The 24,554-nt window shown below is 37.5% G+C and overlaps 1 long non-coding RNA gene across 1 annotated transcript; it reads right to left on the reverse strand.

Annotated features, from left to right (window-relative positions):
* Positions 1–12,382: 12,382 nt before the first annotated feature.
* On the reverse strand, positions 12,383–15,602 carry LOC110790321 (uncharacterized). Its single transcript, XR_008921658.1, has 3 exons — positions 15,482–15,602; positions 15,116–15,317; positions 12,383–12,633 (listed from the first exon to the last, which is right to left on the reverse strand). It is a non-coding gene; the product is annotated as an uncharacterized lncRNA (long non-coding RNA).
* Between the last annotated feature and the right edge of the window lie 8,952 nt (positions 15,603–24,554).

Raw genomic sequence — 24,554 nt, forward strand, 5'->3', positions numbered from 1 at the left:
AGGTTATGATTCATATGACAGTTCATAAATCATGCGGAAAAACCATAAAGCCAGGAAACATATTATTTACACATAATCATTTAGCATAGTTTAGATGCATACTCTTTGTTGCGTGCCTTCCCTAGCTGCGCCCGAACCGAACAAGAACAAGTCTTTAGGACTCCAAGTGTCGTCCCTCCGTAGATAGTCCACAGCACGTCCGGATCCGCCTTAAGATTGACCAACTAGAATCGCCCTTAAGGTTCTAATATTTTCGGTTGGGTAGGCAAGAATATTGGCTGATTTTTCTGCTTAAAAATCTTAGTTTTGAATACTTAAAACTCGTATGTAAATAATGACCCCTAGGCCTTTATTTATAGAGTTATGGAAAAGGAATCGCAATCCTAGTAGGATACGAATTAATTGAAATTAGAATCCTACATGAATTCTATTTAATTAATTTATCTAATTAGGAATAGGAATTTAATCACACACTAACTCTTGCAGTTTTAGGAATCACGCATGAGCACAAACTCACACACACACACGGCAGCCACAAGGGCTGCCCATGCGCATGCGAGCAGCAGCCCATGCAGCGCGGCCCACGCATCCGTGGCCTTGGCGCGCGCTGGGCTTGTGGCGTGCGTGCTTGCTGGGCGATGGCCCGGCTTCGTGCTGGGCCTTCGTCCGGCAGGCCTCGTCCGATGCTAATTCGTACGATACGCTTCCGATTAAATTTCCATTTCCGGAATCTATTTCCGATACGAACAATATTTAATATTTCCGATTCCGGAATTAATTTCCGTTTCGAACAAATATTTAATATTTCCGTTTCCGGAATTATTTTCCGATTCCGGTAATATTTCCGATTCTGACAATATTTCCGTTTCCGGCAATATTTCCGATTCTGGTAATATTTCCATTTCCAATAATATTTTCCGATACGTACCATGTTTCCGTTTCCGGCAACATCTACGACTTGGATAATATTCATATTTCCGACACGATCCATATTTCCGTTTCCGGCAATATCATCGTTTCCGGAGTATTCATTCCTTGCCTGTGACGATCTTAGCTCCCACTGAAACCAAGATCCGTCGGTTCCGAATTTTCATAGATGGAGTATTTAATGCCATTAAATACTTGATCCGTTTACGTACTATTTGTGTGACCCTACGGGTTCAGTCAAGAGTAAGCTGTGGATTAATATCATTAATTCCACTTGAACTGAAGCGGCCTCTAGCTAGGCATTCAGCTCACTTGATCTCACTGAATTATTAACTTGTTAATTAATACTGAACCGCATTTATTAGACTTAACATAGAATGCATACTTGGACCAAGGGCATTATTTCCTTCAGGTAGCTCCTCTGTTGGTTTCGTCTTTTGGAATTTCATCGGTTTCTTGATAAAGTATTATTTTATTTAGTCTTGTTTGTGCTCAGTTTGATGGAGCATATGAAGTCGCTAAAGCTAAACTTTTGTGGAATTTGACTCTTTTTTTTTTGAGGTGTTTGTGAGCTAGTGGTTGTGTTTGGATTAAACTTATGCTGGGTTAACTTGGATAGATATGAAAACTTAGCTTTGTACTTTGTAGAGTACGATGTGGTGCCTGATCATTATGGTCATTAGTTCTTTGATTGGTGTAGATATCAATTAGCTTTTTTTTATTATAGAATCGGTCAAATTCTGGATTAATAATTTGTTATAGCTCCTGCAGTGTTAGGCTCTGTTATCCATTATCCTATTATCTTTCCTTACTCATGTCTACCGAACACCTCCAAGTAGGATTCTGCACCGGTGTTGGATACTTCAGAGCTCTAACACCTCTCAGTATCGCTAGATTGTTTCTTTTCAGTTCCACTATATTCCCATGAGGAAAGCTTTTAAAGTGCAGAATTATAGTCAATAGTATGTGTTAAATGTTTTCGTGCTACAGTTTGTGTGTTAATACAGGCTGAAAGTAGTTTCTGATATTCTGCTTGATGTGTGGCGTCTGAGGAAGACCCTTTCTAGTTATAGCCTTATAGGTTCCTTACCCATTGTAGTTGTAAGAGCTTAACTGGTACAATTGACCAGGGTAACAACTAACGAATCTGCCTTTTATTGTACGCAGTATCTTTTAGCGTATGTTTATTTTGTATGCGGTTGTAAGAATAAAGGCTCTGATTGTCAATATCCTGAAACTGTTTGCCTGTTCGGGAATTTGGTCCATATCATACTAATATTCCTGTTATCTTGCTAGAGTGAGTCAATATTAGGTTTAGCCATCGGTATTAAACCATGTGATCTTTGAGGCATGTATCATTTAGAAACATGTGGAAGTAGTTGTTCTTGTCAACTATGATTTTAAAGGTAGGGTTTCACGGAAAATGAATTTTAGAGTCTTCTTAGGACAGGCTAGCATCTTCCTTAGATTCCATCTTCAAGGTCGTAAGTTAGTTGTTATTTTAAGAGACTGCTAACTGATTTCACCAATACCGACCTCACTTCTCAAGAATCTGCCTTTTGAGTTTGGATTGGGTAGGATTTGTTTCCTTACACTGAGTTACTCTTATTCTTCTTTTACCACAGATACTGAGTGCATCTACACTGTAATTTGCAACCTTGTCACGAAGTCTGAAAATCCAGAGGAGGTTTTGGAGATTGTGAAGCTTATATCTTCTAAAATTGTTCAACATCCTAATGAGAAGCCTACTCTGCGACTAAAGATGTACATATATTGCTTTCCAACCCCTCCCCCCTTTATCTTATGAAAGTGGGAAGAGTTTCTCATTAAGGAATAGACTTTGGAAGTTCATTAAATCTGACGTTTGATGGATTTTCACTGCCAATTTTTGTCAACGTGCTTGTGAAGTTTTGTTTTGGTATCTGAACAGAAATTGTCTGCATTGTTTGAGTAGGTATCTGAGGTGAAAGGTGATGATGTGATTTGCCTGATCAACAATTCTGCAACATTGGATGGCACTCTTTTCACTTTGCATGCTTCTCAAGTTCGTATAGATATGCCCACTCTGTCAGAGAAGGACAAGGAGGTGTGTAATCTGTGTTAATTTTGCTCTGAGAGTGTTTTTATCATGCATTTTCCTGTTCATATGAAGTATAATTTAATGATGAGAGCTTTGTATCCTTGTCCATATCAATTTTTTTTGGGAGTACTTTTCCGTTGTGAAAAATCTTACCATATCAAGTTGGAAGATGTTTGTTGTTTTTCTTGGAGCACCTTTTCTAGTGAAGCCTTTTTCCACTTTCTGCAAGTAAATCAATTTTCTACAAGTTTCTGAGTGTTGATTCCCCTGCCATGTTAGCATCGTTAATGATATGGTAATATTGATGAAACTGATCGATGTATATAAGTTTGAGTATGCAATGATGTATTAAATCCTTCCCTGATACAAGGCTGAGAAATTTTGTGGTTGGAGACATGATGCTTGAGTCCCATGACCTTAAATAATTTGACGTAACAGGTCAAGTTATCATGGACATGGATTGTGTTTAATTTAAAAAGTGAAAATGCAAGAGATCAGCTTGGTAGGGTGTTTTCTTGTGGTTTTTCTTTGGTGGGTAGGGTCTGTTGATGATTGATTTAAACTACAGTGGAAGGTTGGGAGGGAGGCCAAAGATGAATTGGATAGAGAGAGCTAAGAATGACATGAAGAAAGTTGATTTGCAAGAATATGTAGCAACAAATCGAAGCAAATGGAGGAGGAGGATCTTTCATAGATGAGAGATTGATTTTTGGCTTCATGCAACCAACCCCATCCTTTTGGGATTAAGGCTTTGATTTTCTGTTTTTGTTGATTTTTTTTTTCTGAATTATGGCGTCCGCTTGGGAAGTATTTGAAGTACAAGCTGGTTTCCTGTAAAATATGATTTGGAGGTTGTAGCTCTAAAGTCTAGATAAACTAATTCACTGAATTGACAATCGGAATTTATTCAATTGATATGAAATTAATCAGGCATCGGGCTTTTATAATATATATATATACATACATATATATATATATACATACATATATATATATATATATATATATATATATATATATATATATATATACATATATATATATAGGGGATGGATCCGGTGAGAAGGACACTTTGCGTGAGAAACGTGAGAAGTAATCTAGGCCACCCGATCAATAAAATCCGACCATCCGTTTGCTGCAAAATTTAGTACTAGAGTCCAGCGTGAGTCACAATTCCACGTGAGTCACAATTCCACTTCTCGATATTTCAAACAAGACCGAAATAAAAACATCAAAAGTAAAAACATACTCCTTTTAAGTTTTAACTCCTGTCTTCAACCTCCATACGTCAACCCTCTCTCTTGTTTTATGATGATTGTTTTAAGATGATCTTGCATGGAGTATGTGATGATTGAGAACTTCATACTTATTTCTTATTTTAGTTTGTTGGCTTCAGCTTACTAAAATTTATGTACTTTAAGGTTTTTGCTGCAATTTTCCTATTCTTCTTATCCAAATAAACAACTTGTTGATGCTCACGTTTGTCTTAAAAAATCACCATGATACAGAAGCTGATTTCTTGATCCGAAAGGAGTAAATCCATTTGTAACTTGGTTCTTTAGCTGCTTTTGACTTTGTTCTGCATGTACTTGGTTGTCTGTACCTGTGGTTTATATAAGTGAATCAACCTGCCAATTTCCTGTTCTAACCTTATCTATATGTGTGTTTTTTTTTTGGGTGGGAATTTATTAGTTTATGCAGATGGAAGATTTGTCTTGACATTCTATAAAACCAATGGAGTCCCATATATGATGTTGCTGCTATCCTAACGTCAATTCAGGTAACAAGTTAGCCTTGAGGAATTTCTTGGGATTTTGGGCACATATTTATAATTAGTATCTCTTGTTTATAGTAGTAATTAGTATCTTCTTTTACATGCTTGTGATTCAATGAAGAGTTCATTTTGATCCATGTTGAGAAAGAGCAAAAAAGTGTGTTGAAATGGTTTTATTCAATAAATATTTAAAGAGCTATAGGAGAGTTTCATCTTTTGAATCCTCGTTCTATCTAGTGCTTTAAGGAACTCCAAGTATAGAGAGGTGTTCTTTTATTCTTATTACATGATTAATATGCATAGTTTTAACTTTCTAAAACTCATTCCAATCTATTTATATACATTTAAGGCTCATTGTGTTGTTATAGGTCATGTTTAGAGCTAAAATGACATTTACGCTCCCAACTTTGAACTAAAGAAACTAAGGACTCATTTTATTCTTATTACATGATTAATATGCATAGTTATTACTTTCTAAAACTCATTCCAATCTATGTAAGCACTTTTAAGGCTCATTGAGTCGTTAGAGGTCATATTTAGAGCTAAAACGACATTTTCACTCCCAACTTTGAACTAAAGGTCCTAAGGACTCATTTTATTCTTATTACATGATTAATATGCATAGTTTTAACTTTCTAAAACTTATTCCAATCTATGTATGCACATTTAAGGCTCATTGAGTCGTTATAGGTCATATTTAGAGCTAAAATGACATTTCCGCTCCCAACTTTTAAGTAAAGAACCTAAGGACTATTTGATTCTTATTACATGATTAATATGCATAGCTTTAACTTTCTAAAACTCATTTGAATCTATTTATGCACATTTAAGGCTCATTGGATCGTTATAGGTCATATTTAGAGCTAAAACGACATTTTCGCTCCCAAACTTTGAACTAAAGATCCTAAGGACTCATTTTATTCTTATTACATGATTAATGTGCATAGTTTGAACTTTCTAAAACTCATTCCAATCTATGTAAGCACATTTAAGGATAATTGGGTCGTTATAGGTCATATTTAGAGCTAAAATGACATTTCCGCTCCCCAACTTTGAACTAAAGAACCTAAGTACTCATTTTATTCTTATTACATGATTAATATGCTTAGTTTGAAGTTTCCAAAACTCATTTCAATCTACTTATGCACATTTAAGGCTTGTTTGGTCGTTATAGGTCATATTTAGGCTAAAATGAGCATTTTCGCTCCCAAATTTTAAATAAAGAACCTAAGGACTCATTTTAAACTTACTAAGTGTTTTATATGCTTAGTTTTGATTTTCTAAGACTCATACCAATCTATTTATGCACATTTAAAGCTCATTGGGTCGTTATATGTCATATTTAGCATAAAATGACATTTTCGCTCCCAACTTTGAACTAAAGAACTTAAGGACTTATTTTAAACTTATTACATGATTAGTATGTTTAGTTTTAAGTTTCCAAGACTTATTCCAATAAACTTATACATATCAAATTTTTGTTTTTGTAAGGTCTATACTCCGAGGACTGCGCCTTATGCTAGTGAGGAAATTGATGTGGTTCGTGAGCAATGGGCGAAGTTTTTTTACCAGCAAGTATTTATTATTGACCTAAGGAAGCTTGATCGAGTTGGTTTAGATGTATAGAACAATCTTTTATGTTAAAATGCATGCGTACGTTGAAATTGGAACGTATGTATATTTAAATGTATTAGTACGTGCACTTTGGTTTTGGAATATATACAAAACTACAGTTATTGTTTATATATTTGTTATACAGGTTGCGATATTTTATTATTGTTATGAAAGGTTTCTATATTTGGTGCAAAATCCCTAAACAAAATCGGAATTTTCCCGCCAAAAGTGCTCTGTTGCAGCGTACATATATATGTGTACGCTGCAACAAGGGTGTAAATTTTGGCAAATTTTCAGACTTGTTGCAGCGTACAAATAGATGTACCCTGCAACAAGTGGAGTTTTTTGCAGCGTACACTTTCTTTGTACGCTGCAACAAGTCAATATTTTTGCCAGAATTTTGACACTTGTTGCAGCATACATGCATATGTACGCTGCAAAAAAGTACTTTTTGCAGCGAACATTGTACGCTGCAACAAGTTCAGACTTGTTGCAGGCCCCCCAGTTGCAGCATACGATGTACGCTGCAACAGGGGTCTAAAAGCCCGCTGCAATAAGGGTTTTTTCTACTAGTGGCATATGGTCCCACCAGTCATTTCGCAAGGACCCAAGTAATGGCACAACTAAGCCTGTTCTAAATGGTGACATACATCCTATGGGTCGCAAAGACTTGTTCAAAACCATGAAAGGCAAACGGCCATGAAACAATGGTCCATTTAGATACGTTGCCAACCCACATTCAGGTTGCGACTAAACCCGAGCATTTCTCGAGAGAACTCGCTCTTACAAGAATGAATAAAAAATTCTCAAAAGAAATCCCAAGGATAATAGGCTCTGGCCCACCTAGATCAGGCAGGATCGCGTCAGAACCATGCGAGTCCCAAATCAAAAAAAAAACAAAAAAACAAATTCAGGTTCGCCCACCTTCAGCGGGCGGGGTCTGTGTCACTAAACGCTCAGGTCCTCAGTTTTCGAAAACAAAAAAGGTAATAATAAAGTAAAATCTTCAAAAAAGAGGCTCGCCCACCTTCAGCGGGCGGGGTCTGCGCCACTAACCGCGCAGGTCCTTACTTGTTGCAACGATAACTTTCCCGGTTTATCCTTTTCCAAAAATCAAAGGATGGTTTATCTTTTTCCAAAAATCAAAAGATGGTTTATCTTTTTCCAAAAATCAAAAGATGGTTTATCTTTTTCCAAAAATCAAAAGATGGTTTATCTTTTTCCAAAAATCAAAAGATGGTTTATCTTTTTTCCAAAAATCAAAAGGATGGTTTATCTTTTTCCAAAAATCAAAGGATGGTTTATCTTTTTCCAAAAATCAAAGGATGGTCTATCTTTTTCCAAAAATCAAAAGATGGTTTCCCTTTTCCAAAAATCAAAGGATTGGTTTTCCGCTTTTCCAAATAAGAGCGATGTGCTGGATTTTCCTTCGTTTTACGTCCTATAAAAACAAAGGGGGTTTTCTCGTTTAGCTAACCCTGAAAATGAGAATCTTTAAAAACATTTTTATCTCGTGATCGGGCTTGGCCAGGCCTGGTTACACTTTACGGCTTTGATTTCGAAAACGTCTGTATACTGCTTCCAATGACAAAGTGACGGAGTTTCTATACATCTGTAGGTACTTCCAATGACAAAGTGAGGGTGTTTCTATACTTAACAAATTCCAATGACACGTGAGGAATGTGTTAACACTTCAAGTGATGACCCTTAAGTCAAATGTTATCACTCGGGGGCTCGTGAGACCCTCGTAAAACAGGTCACATATACCATGGCTTGTATGACGCACTCCCTGTAATACTTTGACCATCGTCTTACTCCAAGACTCAGTCAAAGTGGGGGCTAACTGTAGACACTTACTTTTCTCCCCATTCCCGAAAGGGAAGGTTCGATGATGAGAACATAAATCTCCACTTGGCAACACATCTCCTATAAAATAACGAATCTCGATCACCCTTTTCATTTCAGCCAAACCTGCTATTTATAGAAACCTTCTAAAAATAGTAACTGCCATAACGAGTAGTTGTTAAAAGTGGCAAGACGTAAAAGATAGAAATCTGTCAGAATTAGGTGTTGCACTCCAACATAAGTCCTAAAAGAGATAGAATTAGCAAAAGGAATTCTATTCCTGCTATAATTCGAAAATAAGAGTTACGTATTAATTAAATTCCTAACGAACCTAGAGTTCGTAACGGGCCCAGACGCATTCCCTCATAAGTTGATACGCACTAAAGAAACTCGGATAAGTCTCAAAACTCCGTGATTAAGAGTCCAAATCTAACAAAAGGCACGGCTCAGATCCTATTTTCAACGCCTAGGTCTGGGCGCCGAAATCTTCGGCGCCCAGCCCTGGGAGCTGAAAATACCTGGGGACGTGTTGTCTCCGAATTCTTTTCAGATTCGGATTCTAAAGATCTATCTTTCCACAAACTCTTTCCCTATAAATACAACCTCAAAACCGACGTGAACAAGAACTCCAACCCTAAGCCTAAGCCTCACGCTGCGAAATTGATCCCGCATTCTGTCGCAATCGACCCAAAAGTCGAATAGAACGTATCCTGTCCCTTGTAGCTGATGAATTAAGCCAAAATACTGGAACACTGCTCAGAAACCTGAGATTCGTTAAATAAAAGGAGAAATAGAAAAGCAAAGTGGTTAGTTTTCTGAGAACCGTGACGCACCTCTCAAGGGTGCGTCGTAATGTGTCCCTCATATGATTTAATCGCTTTCATCACCCTTTTATAAAATTGTCAAACTATTAACTTCATTGATCTATCACGCCTAATAAGATAATACCTTGGACAATTGAATTTTCATGCTAGGTACCTTAAATCAATCTAAATAAGATAATCATGATCGATTTAGTATTATGTGTTGCATATTGCAAAAATCAATTCAGAATAGTTTAATAGCTTAACGCATGTCCCTTCAATTATTTATGCTGAGCTAGTAAGGATAACCTGCCTCTGGAGTTATCGATGAGCACTCCTCTCAGTAGTTACAGTCCCCCGAACTCTCAATCTCTGCCCTGTGAGTGTACGTTGAGCGATCCCCACACCAGGGATCACAAGGGAACCTATGGCCGTCGTGGTCGAACATAATTGCACTCCCTTTATGTCACGATAACCGGGTTTTGTCAGTTTTTCTCATTGTCGTTAAAAACTGAATGGCGACTCCTATATTAATAGTCGATTTGGTGTAAACTCACAGGAAATCTAACTACACTTGATCTGACAACGTCACGCCCATGAGGGACGAGGTCATGCATTAGCCTCGTGCTTTTTCGACCCCCTCACAGGCGCCGAAGTTACTGCCTGGCCTACTGGTCAAGCCCAGCAGCTTTGGTGCCCGCGCATTAAAAAAAATGAATAATGAGCGACAAATCTGTTGCAAAGACGTATTGGAAAAAAGGCACTCGACTTTGAAACACGACTTATAAACTAAACAACTCATTATGTCGTCACTAGGCCTCCTATGACGACTATGTTCGGCACTAAACCGAGCACGCTGATTAAATGACCTTGAATGTCACATGGACAAAGTGTTCAAAAAATAATGTTCGAATAAAAAATAAATAAATCCGAGTCTAGACTAGGCTATGCCAAAGTACAATCGAAATCCTAAGTTTTAGTTGTCTTATACATAGAATCGGTCCTAATGCTTGGTGTCGTTCTGCAAGTTAAAAGGTTAAACCATATTGAGTCTCCCTTCCTAACATTTAAAAGAAATCAATAAGCACCCATATGTAATTGTCATCCCTTGCTAAGAATCTACGGCCTCAATACTCTCTCTCACCAATAAAAAGAATATATTATGTAATTCAAGTATTTGCAAAATGGAAACAGTCACATTCTGAAAATCATTCATCCATAGTCGCACAACCCCCAAAGTGAGCCTAAGGTGTCAATACCATTGGCAAAAAAAAAAAAAATATATTTAATGGCCTCAAGGCTTATGATCACATTGGGTCACGACTATCATAGTCCTCTCGAGCCACTCGCTCCTTGAAGTACTCCTAAGGACGGACTAAAAGATTTTCCATGAATGCAACATGACGAACCATGAAAATACCCAAGTCGGCATGCCATAAGGCTACCATTGGGGTAAAGCAATACACACTAAGAGGGTAGCCGCACTAATGATTCTAGTCTTGCAAAAATGAAAATTCGATCTCCCCAACTAACTACCTTGCCAACATTAAGCAAAATGGCGCATGACAAATGAACACCCAAGGGTTAAAATCTAAAGTGTCAACCAACGAAAGTTATGGTCCAATTAGCCTAAGTCTGAAAGTCGCTTGGTCATGTATTATAGGCTTACGCCACGTCATTATTTTGAGTCTAGACCACCTCCTTGTATTCATACATGGGTTATAATCAGAAAAGTTAATGAAAGTTCGAGTCTAAATCACAACTTCCAATTAAATCCCGGAAACTGGAATCTGAAAAGAAGCAAAAAAATTATTTTCGATGTAATTCTTTTGTTAAATTTCAATAAAGTAAAAACAACATTTTGAATCTACGCTATTTGTACATTTTAAACGACTAAATACGCTTGCAAAGTAAGACAATTTAAAGGTCCACCCTAGGCCTACTAAAATTAAAGGTCCACTATAGGCCTACCAAACGAGGCTCACTCAGTCTCGCCTCGTGACTCAAAGACTACAACCATCTACCGTTTAGCCCAAATAAAAAGGGGGAGAAATCCCAAGCAAAAAAAGAAAAAAGAAAAAGAGAAAAGGGAGAGAGAAAAGAGCGAGCCATGAAATACTTAGCCCGTACCTCCAAAAGTGCGAAATTTACCCAAGTAAACGAAGGAAAAGAATTAAGTCAACCAATCCAAATCATACCACAAAAACTACATAAAGTTCTATGATCTTCTACCCTTTCCAATCCTCATGCTTGACTAATACCTATACAAACTATCCTATTTCATTCAACCCATCTTTCAAGCCGCCTTGAGTCACGAATAAAAAAAAAAGACAAATGAAAAGTACATTCTACGCTTAACGTAAAAATTTTTTTTAAAAAAAATAATAATAATAGAAAAGAAACTTTGCAAAGCGCCTTTAAAGTTCGTCTAAAAAAATAACCATTTAGCGCACAAAAAAGATTCGCAAATATTTGGCACAAAACGAAAAGGAGCAGCACCAAAAGGCAGCCCAGAACACGTTTTCAACGGCCAGACCTGGGTGCCAAAAATATTAACGCCCAGCCCTGGGCGCCGTTCTTGCTTATCACTTTTCAACTCCCAATTCCTAAAAGTGTTCGTATATTTTCCTATATACATGCGGAAGAATAACGAACACTTGGGGGTAGAAGATCATATAAAATACGCAAAATACGCGGGCTCCAAAATTTACGTACACTTATTTCACCCTATTTCGAACATTACGATTCCACTCGAACGTACTTGTTTAAAATCGGCATTCTAAGAAACCATTTTCTGGCTAAGAACTACGCAAGACCTGATTCCAAATTAAATCTATTTAAGGCGGATACGTAGGCAATCCATGATTCGGTCCAACCAATTTGCAAAAATCACTAGTAGAAAAAACCCTTATTGCAGCGGGCTTTTAGACCCCTGTTGCAGCGTACATCGTATGCTGCAACTGGGGGGCCTGCAACAAGTCTGAACTTGTTGCAGCGTACAATGTTCGCTGCGAAAAGTACTTTTTTGCAGCGTACATATACATGTACGCTGCAACAAGTGCCAAAATTTTCGCCAAAATCTTGACTTGTTGCAGCGTACAAATTCGTGTACGCTGCAAAAGACCCCACCTGTTGCAGGGTACATCTATTTGTACGCTGCAACAAGTCTAAAATTTTGCCAAAATTTACACCCTTGTTGCAGCGTACATATATATATGTACGCTGCAACAAAACACTTTTGGCGGGAAAATTTTAATCTTATTTAGGGATGATTGCCTAACACTAAATATAGAAACCTGTCACAACAATAATAATATCGCAACATGTATAACAATCATAAAAACAATAACTGGTGTTTTGTATATTATATATCCCAAAACAAAGTGCATGTAGTACATTTAAATATATGTGTTCCAATTTCAACGTACGCATACATTTTAATATAAAAGATTGTTCTATAACATCTAAGCCAACTCGATCAAACGCGCTCAGGCCAATAATAAATACTTGCAGGTAAAAAACTTATCCCATTGCTCACGAACCACATCAATTTTCTCACTACCATAAGGCGCATTCCTCGGAGTATAGACCTTCAAAAACAAAATTTTGATGGGAGCATTAGATTAAATGTCATTTTAGTCTAAATATGACCTATAACGACCCAATGAGCCTTAAATGTGCATAATTATTTTGTAACGAGTATTGAAAACATTAAAACTAAGCATATTAATCATGTAATAAGTTTGAAATGAGTCCTTAGGTTCTTTAGTTCAAAGTAGGGAACGAAAATGTTATTTTAGTCTAAATATGACCTATCATGACCCAATGAACCTTAAATGTGTGTAAATAGATTGGAAGGAGTCTTGGAAACTTAAAAATAAGCATATTAATCATTTAAAGGGTTTAAAACGAGTCTTTAGGTTCCTTAGTTCAATGTTGGGGGCGAAAATGTCTCATTTTAGCCTAAATATGACCAATACAACCAAACAAGTCTCAAATGTGCATAAACCGATTGGATTGAATCTTGGAAACTTAAAACTAATCATATTAATCATGTAATAAGTTGGAAGTGAGTCCTTAGGTTCGTTAGTTCAAAATTGTGAGCGAAAATGTCATTTTAGCCTAAATATGACATATAATGGCCAAACAAGCCTCACATGTGCATAAATAGATTGGATTGAGTCTTGGAAAGCTAAAACTAATCATATAAATCTTGTAATAATTTTCAAATGAGTTCTTAGGTTCGTTAATTCAAAGTTGGGAGCAAAAATGTCATTTTATCCTAAATATGACCTATAATGGCAAAAAAGGCTCAAATGTGCATAAATAGATTGGAATGATTCTTGGAAAGTTAAAACTAATCATATGAATCATTTAATAAGTTTGAAATGAGTTCTTAAGTTCGTTAGTTCAAAGTTGTGAGCGAAAATGTCATTTTAGCCTAAATATCACCTATAACGGCCAAACAAGTCTCAAATGTGCATAAATAGATTGGATTGAGTCTTGGAAAGTTAACACTAATCATATAAATCATGTAGTAAGTTTGAAATGAGTTTTTAGGTTCTTTAGTTCAAAGTTGGGAGCGAAAATGCCTCATTTTAGCCTAAATATGACCTATAACGACCAAACAAGTCTCAAATGTGCATAAATCGATTGGATTGAATCATGGAAACATAAAACTAATCATATTAATCATATAATAAGTTGGAAGTGAGTCCTTAGGTTCGTTAGTTCAAAGTTGGGAGCGAAAATGTCATTTTAGCCTAAATATGACCTATAATGGCCAACCAAGTCTCAAATGTGTATAAATAGATTGGATTGAGTCTTGGAAAGTTAAAACTAATCATATAAATCATATAGTAAGTTTGAAATGAGTTTTTAGGTTCATTAGTTCAAAGTTGGGAGCGAAAATGTCATTTTAGCCTAAATATGACATATAATGGCCAAACAAGTCTCAAATGTGCATAAATAGATTGGATTGAGCCTTGGAAAGTTAAAACTAATCATATGAATCATGTAGTAAGTTTGAAATGAGTTCTTAGGTTCGTTAGTTCAAAGTTAGGAGCAAAAATGTCATTTTAGCCTAAATATGACCTATAATGACCCAATGAGCCTTAAATGTGCATAAATAGATTGGAATGAGTATTGAAAACTTAAAACTAAGCATATTAATCATGTATTAAGTTTTAAATGGGTCCTTAGGTTCTTTAGTTCAAAGTTAGGACCGAAAATGTTATTTTAGTCTCGTTTGATCGTTATATGTCATATTTTGACTTAAATAGTCGTTTTCGCTCCCAATTCTCAACTAATTAACCAAAATAGGTATTTTAAACCATTCATATGTTTGATATACTTAGTATTAGGTTTCCAATACTCATTATCACATACTTTGGTCATGTTATGCACATTTAAACCTCGTTTGACTAAAATGGCCGTTTTCTCTCCCAACTCTCAACTAATGAACTTAGTTTTATGTTTCTAAGACTCATTCTCCCCTACTTCTAAGTAGGCAAACCAATTTTGAAATTAGTCACATCACATATAGAATCCAAAATGTCGATAAGCGAGCAGTACACTAAACCACATCGCCCGGTGATTTAAACACATGGATTCATTAGTGGGTCTCGTAAATGAGCAACATAACTTCATTTATCTCGTTAAATTCAATGCTCTTCTCTTCCCCTTTTTACTTCTCATGAACTACAAGCCAAAACTCTACTTCCATCAACAAAAGAGGCAAACTGATGACAGATTACTAGTCAGTGACAACATAGGTGGGATGTCAGGACTTGTTATCTTACTCTAGCTAGACACTTGACCCTTTATTTGTTTTGCTATCAATACCGCGTAATCCAACCAACTTGCTAATACTCTATATCAATGCAGCAATCCAAAATGGGGTGAAAACCGTGAAAACAATAGCACATTAATACCATAAATGGTATAGAAATCCATATAGTCTTATACTCTATATCGATGTTTCTGATTCCAGATAATAAAAATAAAACAAATTCATCACCTACATTGAATCTACAGACGAAATAGAGGTTATAATAAAGTAATGGTTGGTACCTGAAGTTTACTGATAACTTCTTGTTGTTCTCTTTCTCGCCTCGAAGCAGCATCTGATGCTCGTTTTAATTCTTCTTCAGCCTCGGACTGAACCCTTTGTATTGAAGCTTTCAGATCTGCAGCAGCCTTTTCTCGCTCTTCTCTTCTTTTGTCACGCTCTTCATCTAGCTATGTTTTCAGTTCAGCTATAGATGCCTTCTGGCTGCAACAAGCAAACCATAAAAAGGTTCCTTTCTGTCTTGGACAATTACTCATTTACACAGAATTGCTTAGCCCTGCTTTAGACTACAATCAACAAATTCTTCTTGCAGCAGGAGAAAATAGGAAGAGAAAGAAAAGGAGATAAAAAGAAGTTTCCCCTTGTACCTTTTCTTTGTCTAGATCTTTCCTCATTCTTCTCGTTTCACTTTCAAGTTCTTCCATTCGCTAAATAAGAAGTGCAAAAGGGAAACTAATCAGCTATGGAAAAGAAAATGTCATCTCATACACAAAATGATGGGATTGAAAAATTCAGCATTTGAAAGTTCAGAGTAAAATACATACCACAATCTTTGCCTGAATAAGCAATCTATGCCAAAGCTGCAAGGTTGTCAGAAACAGATTTCTGATGGTTCAAGAAATCAGACCCCCTCCCCTCCGTCAAGGCATTATGCACGCGTCAATTACTTGGGAGCAAATAGATGAGAAATTATGTACGCATCAATTACTTGGGAGCAAAAAAATGAAACGTCAGTTACATAAGTACATGGATTAGAAATCAGATGCCCAAAGCTTTTACACTAATATTTATTTAAATCAGATGCCCAAAGCTATTTCCCATGTTTTTCAATTAGCCTCAGCCATCGACAAGAGATGGGTATCTATCCAAACATGGTTTAAATATATCCATATATCCAAGACGAACGTGCGGGAAAATATTTCAGAACATACAAAGCTGCAAAGATGTCAACTCAAGCGGAAAAAAGTACAATAAATCAAAACAGGTCTGGTATTACATACCTCAAGCTTAAAACACCAAGACTGCTCTGCAACAAGCTGACTGCGTACAGATTAGAGCTCCTACAGCACAAGGTTTTCAATTAAAAAAATGCCCCCGAGGTTTGCAATAATGCACCAAATACCCCCGCGCGTTTCAAAATTCATAGAATACCCCTATTTTTTCCGTACTGTTCACCAAATACCCCTATTATGACTTTCCGTTAGTTCTCTGTTAAGTCATGTTTATAATTCACCATATATACCTATTTGTAAACATTTTGCATAGTATACACCTATTTATAAAAAAATTTGCACCAAATACCCAAACAGCTTTTAAACAAGTACTCTGTATTAAAGATCAAACGGACATAGAATATGAAAATGGTATAATATGATTCTTGAGAAACTAAAATGCAATGTAGAAGAAACCATGAGTAGTATCAATTGCCCCACAACAGTTTGGGAATCCTCGGATTTTCTCAAACTTTGACTTCATTTATGTCATTTCTTCATCAGAGGCAGGCCAATGAAGGTGGTGTAGTCATCTCTTCTCCATAGGCTCCACAAAACGCCAAGTAACTTGGGAGACTGTTGAGTGATGCAAACCAAATAACTCTCCCACTGTTATTAAGAAATTTAATTACATACTCCATTTCCATTTTTGTTAACTTCAGTTCATTTTTTGAGAAAATATTGAAATTGTATATTTTTAATTGAAAACATATAGTAACTCATATTCATAGTAGTGTAATTTCTGTTCCATTGAGAGGCATAAGCTAAATAGAGGGATAAGCCTTTGTGGTACTGAACTTTGAACAATGTGTGTCATTGTGAGCAGTAAGCCAGTAACGTCGGGGGTAGTCATACAAGAAACTCTTTGAGTTATAAAACCAGACCTCAACTGATAAGCAATTCTACTTAGCTACTAGCTAGTGTTCCTGATATCAGAAAGATGTTGAGACTCCAGCCGCAGAGATACTAGTAATGCAGAACAATTGAGGCTTTGCAATTGTTGCAGTACACACGCTCATCTTTTTGGGCTTTTGCCTTCTGAAGTGAAACTTCAGATACTGATACACCCTGAATTTTGGCCTCACCAAGACTTCAATTAAATCCATTGCCGACTTAGGAATGAGGTTGCCTTGCTCCAAGCAATGAACCCACTAATTGCTACGAAACCACCAATAAAAATTTGGCCAATCCTTCGATTAAAAACACCAAAGAACGCAGAAAAACATCAAGAATCTATCACCAATTTTCGGATTCTTGAAAACATGAAAATGCTCAAAAATCTTCAAGAAATCCATATTTGAGGAACACCAAAATTGCAAAAGAAATTACCAAGGCAATCGAAAACCCAACAAAATTGAATTGGGGCAAATCCTTCAATTTTGCGAATAAAAGCTTTGGAACCCTAGAAATTGGGGAATTCAAGAATCAACAATTATTTGATTGAAGATTCGAAAGGAGAAATTAGTGAATGAAATCAGAAGTGGTGTTGGTTGAGTGGAGGAGAGAGAAAGTTTGTGGGTGAGATCGAAATCGCGTCAAATATCCAAACAACACAAAAAAAATACCTCTGCTTGTGTTTCTGAGTAATTTGAGGTGAATCTGCCATTGATGAATTCGGGTGAGATCGAAATCGCGTCAAATGTCCCTTTTTGTCGCGAATTCACCCAAAGAACACCCAGAATTTGTAGCGCTTGAGTAGAATTCAAGGAAGAAGAACAGGGGAGATGAGAAAGAACGAGAAGAAGATGGGTATTTTTTATTTTATTTTTTGATTTTTTTTTAGGGTTTTTTATCCTTAATAGTCCCAAATACGAATTAAGGGTAAAATGGTAAAACACAACTAACGGCAGGCTAACGTCCGTTAAGTACATGTGTATTTAATGAACAGTACGGATAAGTAGGGGTATACTATGTATTTTGAAACGCGCGGGGGTATTTGGTGCATTATTGCAAACCTCAGGGGCATTTCATGAAAAAACCGATTAAAAAATGAAATAAAACATAGAGTGAACCCCGTGTCTGAAGTATCATGCTAAAAATTTAAAAAGGTCTTGAAGATTCGTTGCACGAGGTTCAAATATATTATTTTCCTGTACACAATTACCATGACATGGATTTTAAATCATATACCAAGAACCAAAAACAAAATCTTCTTATACCAAAAACCAAAAACAACGGCTTATTTCATCTACATTTATGATTTAAATTGAGATGATTTTCAACCTCAGTGAATCCCAAAGTTATAACAAGGACACGACAGATACGTTTACATCTAAGATTTCAGGATATTGCATACAAATAAAAAGATTTTCATAATTGAATATGTCAGTTGATGCTAAACTAACTAACCTCAGGCAACCAGTGTTAGTTTTAAAACTTTTAAATTAAAATCACTTGATGTCAACCATTGTTCTTCCAACAAATGCATCAAGTTATAATGTGACTCAATATGAGTATATCGATCTCAAGCATTTGATCCTAGGAGATCTAATTGCATAAAAAGTTACGGAGTAAATGAAAAGACTGATGTTGAATCTCTGTTTCTACTACCCTTTAAATGGTCAGCCTCGACATGATCTGTTTCCCAACTGCAACAGAGACTAACTCGGTAAAAAAAAAACACACACCTTTTTCTTTCTAGTTAAAACCTCATAACAAGCTCGGAAACCCGCAAATATAACCAGCAAGTCATAAGCATATGCATTAAGAAGGAATAATTTACATAAAGAAATCACATATTACAAGCAATTCAAGTACATTAGACAATCACTGATTCACTGAACCTCAACAAAAACAGAAAACGCAAAAAACTATCACCACATACTCAATTGAAGAAATTCTTACCTTTCTCATAAATTCAGATAAACTAACAACAACTGCAGAACCAACACAGGTCTGCTTACAACCCAAACAACAAAGAAGCAAAAGAAGAACAAAACCAAATGCTAATAAGCAGTTATTTCTAAAACCCAAGCACTTGGCTCAAAGCACTTGAGTATTTTCTACTAGTGTATTATATTCCTACTGAAATTGGACATTTTCACAATGGAATATATGATTTATAATCCCCATAATAAATCTACTAACCTGAAAGGCAATAGATACTCATAATCCCCAGCAGAAATAAACTTAGCAACCCTAGAATTAGCCCCATCAGCTCCAATCACAGCATCCACCTCCAATGTCCGCTTCTCACCAGCTGCCCCAGTCGCATCTAATGTCTTCGGCATATCCATCTTCGAGAACAACCCTAAAATGAATTGAACAAACCCTACAAACGAATTGATCGAACAAACAAATTGAACCCTAAAACCGAATTGAACAAACGAATTGAACAAACCCTAAAAACGAATTGAACAAAAGCACAGAACCCTAAAAACGAATTGAACAAACCCTAATTCTTAAAACAAAAATCAGATAAACGAATTGAACAAACCTAAAAGAGATGGGACAACGAAGAGAACTAGCCGCGGCGAGAAGGTTGACGGAGAACAGGATGCGAGCAACGAGAACTGAAACTTTGGGATGCGGTTTAGGTTTTTTATTTTTTGAGGGGACGACGCAGGGAAAGGTAAGGGAAGAAGAATGGAGTTGAGCGCCAGAATTAAAATTTTGAGAGGCGGCTTAATTTGTTATGAATTAGCTAGAGAATAATTTTGTTTCCCTGGTTATTGCAGGGGGCTTTAAATTGTACGCTGCAACAAAAACGGGCTATTGCAGGGGGCTTTTAAAATGTACGCTGCAATAAACTTTTTTGCAGGGAACAATTAAATTGTACGCTGCAACAACCCTTCAAAGGGTTTGACCCGCGTTGACCGATTGGTTGTTGAAGCGTATTAATACATGTACGCTGCAACAAGGGGGCTGCAACAGGGGTTTTTTCTACTAGTGAATGTTAAAGCCTATAGAATAACAAGAATAAAAAATAGAGTCCCTTATTGAAATTTAATTACTTGCAATCCAAATCGAAAGAAAAATTTAAGTCAAAGGAAGAATCCAAGTCATCAAGATGCCAAAATGAGCACACATCGAAAAATAATGGCACGTACCCTTGCCAGAAGGAGCACTCACACTCCTAGACACTTAGCCAATACTCAAAAGATCGCTTTGCCTCAATTGAATGGGGGCTAGCGCGAGCGTCCATGACCTCTAAAGTACTCGACATGAACCTCCCTAAAGCAAAGTAACTCACTTAAAGACCTTCTTTCACCACTAGACACAGTCATAATCCCCAACGAGTAGTAAAGGCAGTAAGCTTGCAATAAAGAGGATTGTTCTACGGCATCGCCCCATCGTTCCTTCGAACTCAGGGCACCCGTTCATGGTAATTCAAATGCTTGTGAATCCCCTTTAAAAAAAATCAGACATTGTCAATATGACTTGGCACTTAACCAAGGCTCACCTTACTCAGACATAAGACACGGGCGTCTAAAATCGAAATCTGAAAGCATCATTAATGAGAAGACATAATAGCAACTGGGGGCTAAAAATTGAAATGAAAGAACTAGGGAAAGAACTAAGTATACCTTGACCTTTTGTGCAGACATACACCAAGTAAATCTAAGTCAATTTGAAAGAGGTTTATATTCCCGCAATTTTGGAAATGATGGCCCTAAAAGCCTAAAGCATGTGCCACACGGGCACAAGTAATATCTTGACGCCTGCACCCTGGTTTCCAGCAAATCCTTAGACAGCATTCCGAAAATCGTAACAGTATTTTGATTCACTCATGTAATCCTGTACGAACCCTTCTATAAATCAACTTACTTAGGACACCTCGGATTGTACACAGTAGGACTCGGATTTCAAATAATTTTCAAAGACTTCTTCGAACATAATAAAGTGTCGTTGGTTTAAGCTAAGTATGCGTTTATCTCGATGTTGCAAGTAAGTAAAAAAGATTTCTAAATATGATTATGGGTAAAGAAAGGCACCTAGCTTTTGGTCAAGGCACACTTCAACATGTGACTACGTTGACCATGGCAATATCGCACAATACGACATTTACAAGAGAAGTAGCAAATCACTACTCGAACGTACCTCGCACTAAACGAGTCTGGTTCAAACTATTCATGATCCATGTCACCATGAATGCATAAAAATGTATGCCAAGCATTATAGCACCAAGCAAATCCCGTAGCTACAATTGGGGGCTTGAGAAAAACATTCTAAAAATGCTCGAAATAACGATTTTATCGCAAATTCTCGACGCTAATGCTATACACACGTCATAGGGGCACAATCCTAAAGTTTGATCGTGTAAAACGAACCTTAGAATGGCTACAACCCCTCCCAAATTCTAAGCGCTACCTAGAATATATAAAGTCACCCCACTAACAAGGGTAACTGAAAATCGCGAGTCACCAAAACTCCGATAAAACTACTGCACATAACGCTCACCCTACAAGCGCCCGTTACACAGTCTACATCGTTCAAAAGAAAAAGCGAAAGAAAAATCAAGGATAAAAAAAAGAAAGAAACATCTATGATTCCTCGCATCGAACGAAGTAATAAGCCGTGCACACCCACGTAGAAGGTGCTACACTTGTTCGAGCACCTGAACGAGGCATGATGAAGTACTCTAATGCAAAAAATATTAATGATATCCCAACACCTGGAGGAATGTTCTAAGACACGCTGTTAGGCCAAACAAGCCTACGTCGCACCATAAGTTCAACCATCCCACGGTACAAGTCTTAAAAAAAAAAAAAGAGTAAGGCATATTGCACTAATGCGGGCACGACCAAGAGTATGAGGCAAAGACTACTTATCGCCCAAATTCAAAATGCAAGCCACACGACTTCTACATTAAGGATTAAAGGTAGCAAAATATTACCTACCATGGAAGGGATATCTCGCACCTACACGAGCGGGACCCCAAGGCATCTTTCTCGAAAGAACCTACAAAAATCGTACGCCAAAAGGAAGCATCCCAACATACATACTTGGGGGCTCCAAGCTACGAAACGACCGTAGCAAAATAAAAAATATATACACGATCAAAGTCTTACGCCTCAAGGTATGTTCCTCGGGCCATATAGACTCGCCCAACTATTGCAATAACTGTACGCCTTAAGAGCGACAGTTCCTTTAAATAATCGCCCCAAAGCGACAAACACCGTAGTCCACCAATCGGCTACGGCTTCTCGAGAAATCATCACGATCACTCAACTCATTGTGATCTCTAAAATTCTACGTTCCAAAAATAAAGAAAAACAAAAGAGAAGAGAATACGTAGAATTTCCAAGTGAAATAAACGAACGAACAAGAGGCCAACTGTGTCATCAAAAGACCAGCCCAAACAATATTTTCAACGCCCCACTTGGGCGTGAATTATTTATAACGCCCAGGCCTGGGCGCCGAAAATGAGCCCAGGCCCAAAAGAAGCCCTGACTTCTATAGGGTCCTGCCGTATCCATTCGACTCGAAAATTGCCGATTTCTTTACTGAAAGTCGCACCTCACGGCTTTGTTAAGAGTAGCACACCACTACAAAGATCGCTCGCACTTACGAGCACGATCCCAAACACGATCAAGGACATTACAAAATGCATAACCCCAAGGAACCTCTTTACAAGAAATGACCGTCAAGCACGAGTGCTTGGGGGCTCGAAAGAAAATATATATTTCAAAAGATAGTATGCAAAGTTAAAACAATATTCCCAGACTATGCTGTACGAAGTCCCGTGTTTTGATAATCTCAAAAGATAAAACCGGATTACGACCTCAAGACAAAGGTCGCCGTTGATACTTATACATAGTCCCATAATCAAGGACCCAGGTAGTGGCAAAATTGAGCCGTAAAGACTAGCTCGAAACCATGAAAGATGATGACCACGAGACAATGGTCCGTCTAAGCACGTTGTCAACCCACATTCAGGTTGCAACTAAATCCGAGCATCCCTCGAAAGAATTCGCTCTTACAAGAATGAATAAAAAGAAATTCTCAAAAGAAATCACAAGAACAAATGAAATAGGGACTTGCCCACCTCAATCGGGCAAGATTGCGGCACGTACCACGCGAGTCCCAAATCGAAAAGACGAATTCAGGTTCGCTCACCTCTAGCGGGCGGGGCGTCCACCCTTAGCGGACAGGGCTCGCCCACCTTCAGCGGGCGGGGTCTGCGTCAATAACCGCGCAGGTCCTCAGTTTTCGAAAATGAAAAGAAAATAAAATCTTCAAAAGAAAAACAGGCTCGCCCACCTTCAGCGGGCGGGGTCTACGTCACAAACCGCGTAGGTCCTTATTTTAAAAACATCAAAACAGATTTGTCCACTTCTATCGGACGGGGTGTCCACCCTCAGCAAACAGGCTCGCCCACCTTCAGCGGGCGGGGTCTGCGTCACTAACCACGCAGGTCCTTAGTCGCTGCAGCGATAACTTTTCCCGGTTTATCCTTTTCCAAAAATCAAAGGATGGTTTCCCTTTTCCAAAAATCAAAGGATGGTTTCCCTTTTCCAAAAATCAAAGGATGGTTTCCCTTTTCCAAAAATCAAAGGATGGTTTCCCTTTTCCAAAAATCAAAGGATGGTTTACCTTTTCCAAAAATCAAAGGATTGGTTTTCCGCTTTTCCAAAAAAAGAGCGATGTGCTGGATTTTTTCTTCGTTTTACAAGGGGTTTTTCTCGTTTAGCTAACCCTGAAAATGAGAATCTTTAAAAATGTTTTACCTCGTGATTAGGCTTAGCCAGGCCTAGTTACACTTTATAGCTTTGATTTCGAAAACATCTTTAGATACTTCCAATGACAAAGTGAGGGAGTTTCTATACTATCAGTTAACACATTCCAATGATGAGTGAGGAATGTGTTAACACTTCAAGTGATGACCCTTAAATCAAATGTTATCACTCGGGGGCTCGTGAGACCCTCGCAAAACAGGTCACATACACCATGGCTTGTATGACGCACTCCGTCTAGTACTTTGACCATCGTCTCATCTCGAGACTCAGTCAAAGTGGGGGCTAACTGTAGACACCTAGCTACTTTTGTCCCCATTCCGGAAAGGGAAGTGTAGACACCTACATTTGTCCCCATTCCCGAAAGGGAAGGTTCGATGATGAAAACATAAATCTCCACTTGACAACGCATCTCCTATAAAATAACGAATCTCAATTCCCCTTTTCATTTCACGCGAAACCTGCTATTTATGGAAACCTGCTAAAAATAGTAACTACCGTAAAGGGTAGCTTCTAAAAGTGGCAAGTCATAAAAGATAGAAACATGTCAGAATTAGGTGTTGCACTCCGACATAAATCCTAAATGAGAAAGAAAACTGCGAGAATCCTATTCCTAATATGATTCGGAAATAAGAGTTACGTATTAATTAAAATCCTAACGAGCCTAGAGTTCGTAACGGGCCCAGACGCATTCCGTCATGAAATTAATACGCACTAAAAGGCTCAATTAAGTCTCATACACTCCGGATTCTAAGAGTCCGAATCTGACAAAG

The sequence above is a fragment of the Spinacia oleracea genome, chromosome 5, assembly GCF_020520425.1.
Source record: "Spinacia oleracea cultivar Varoflay chromosome 5, BTI_SOV_V1, whole genome shotgun sequence".
Lineage (NCBI taxonomy): Eukaryota > Viridiplantae > Streptophyta > Magnoliopsida > Caryophyllales > Amaranthaceae > Spinacia > Spinacia oleracea.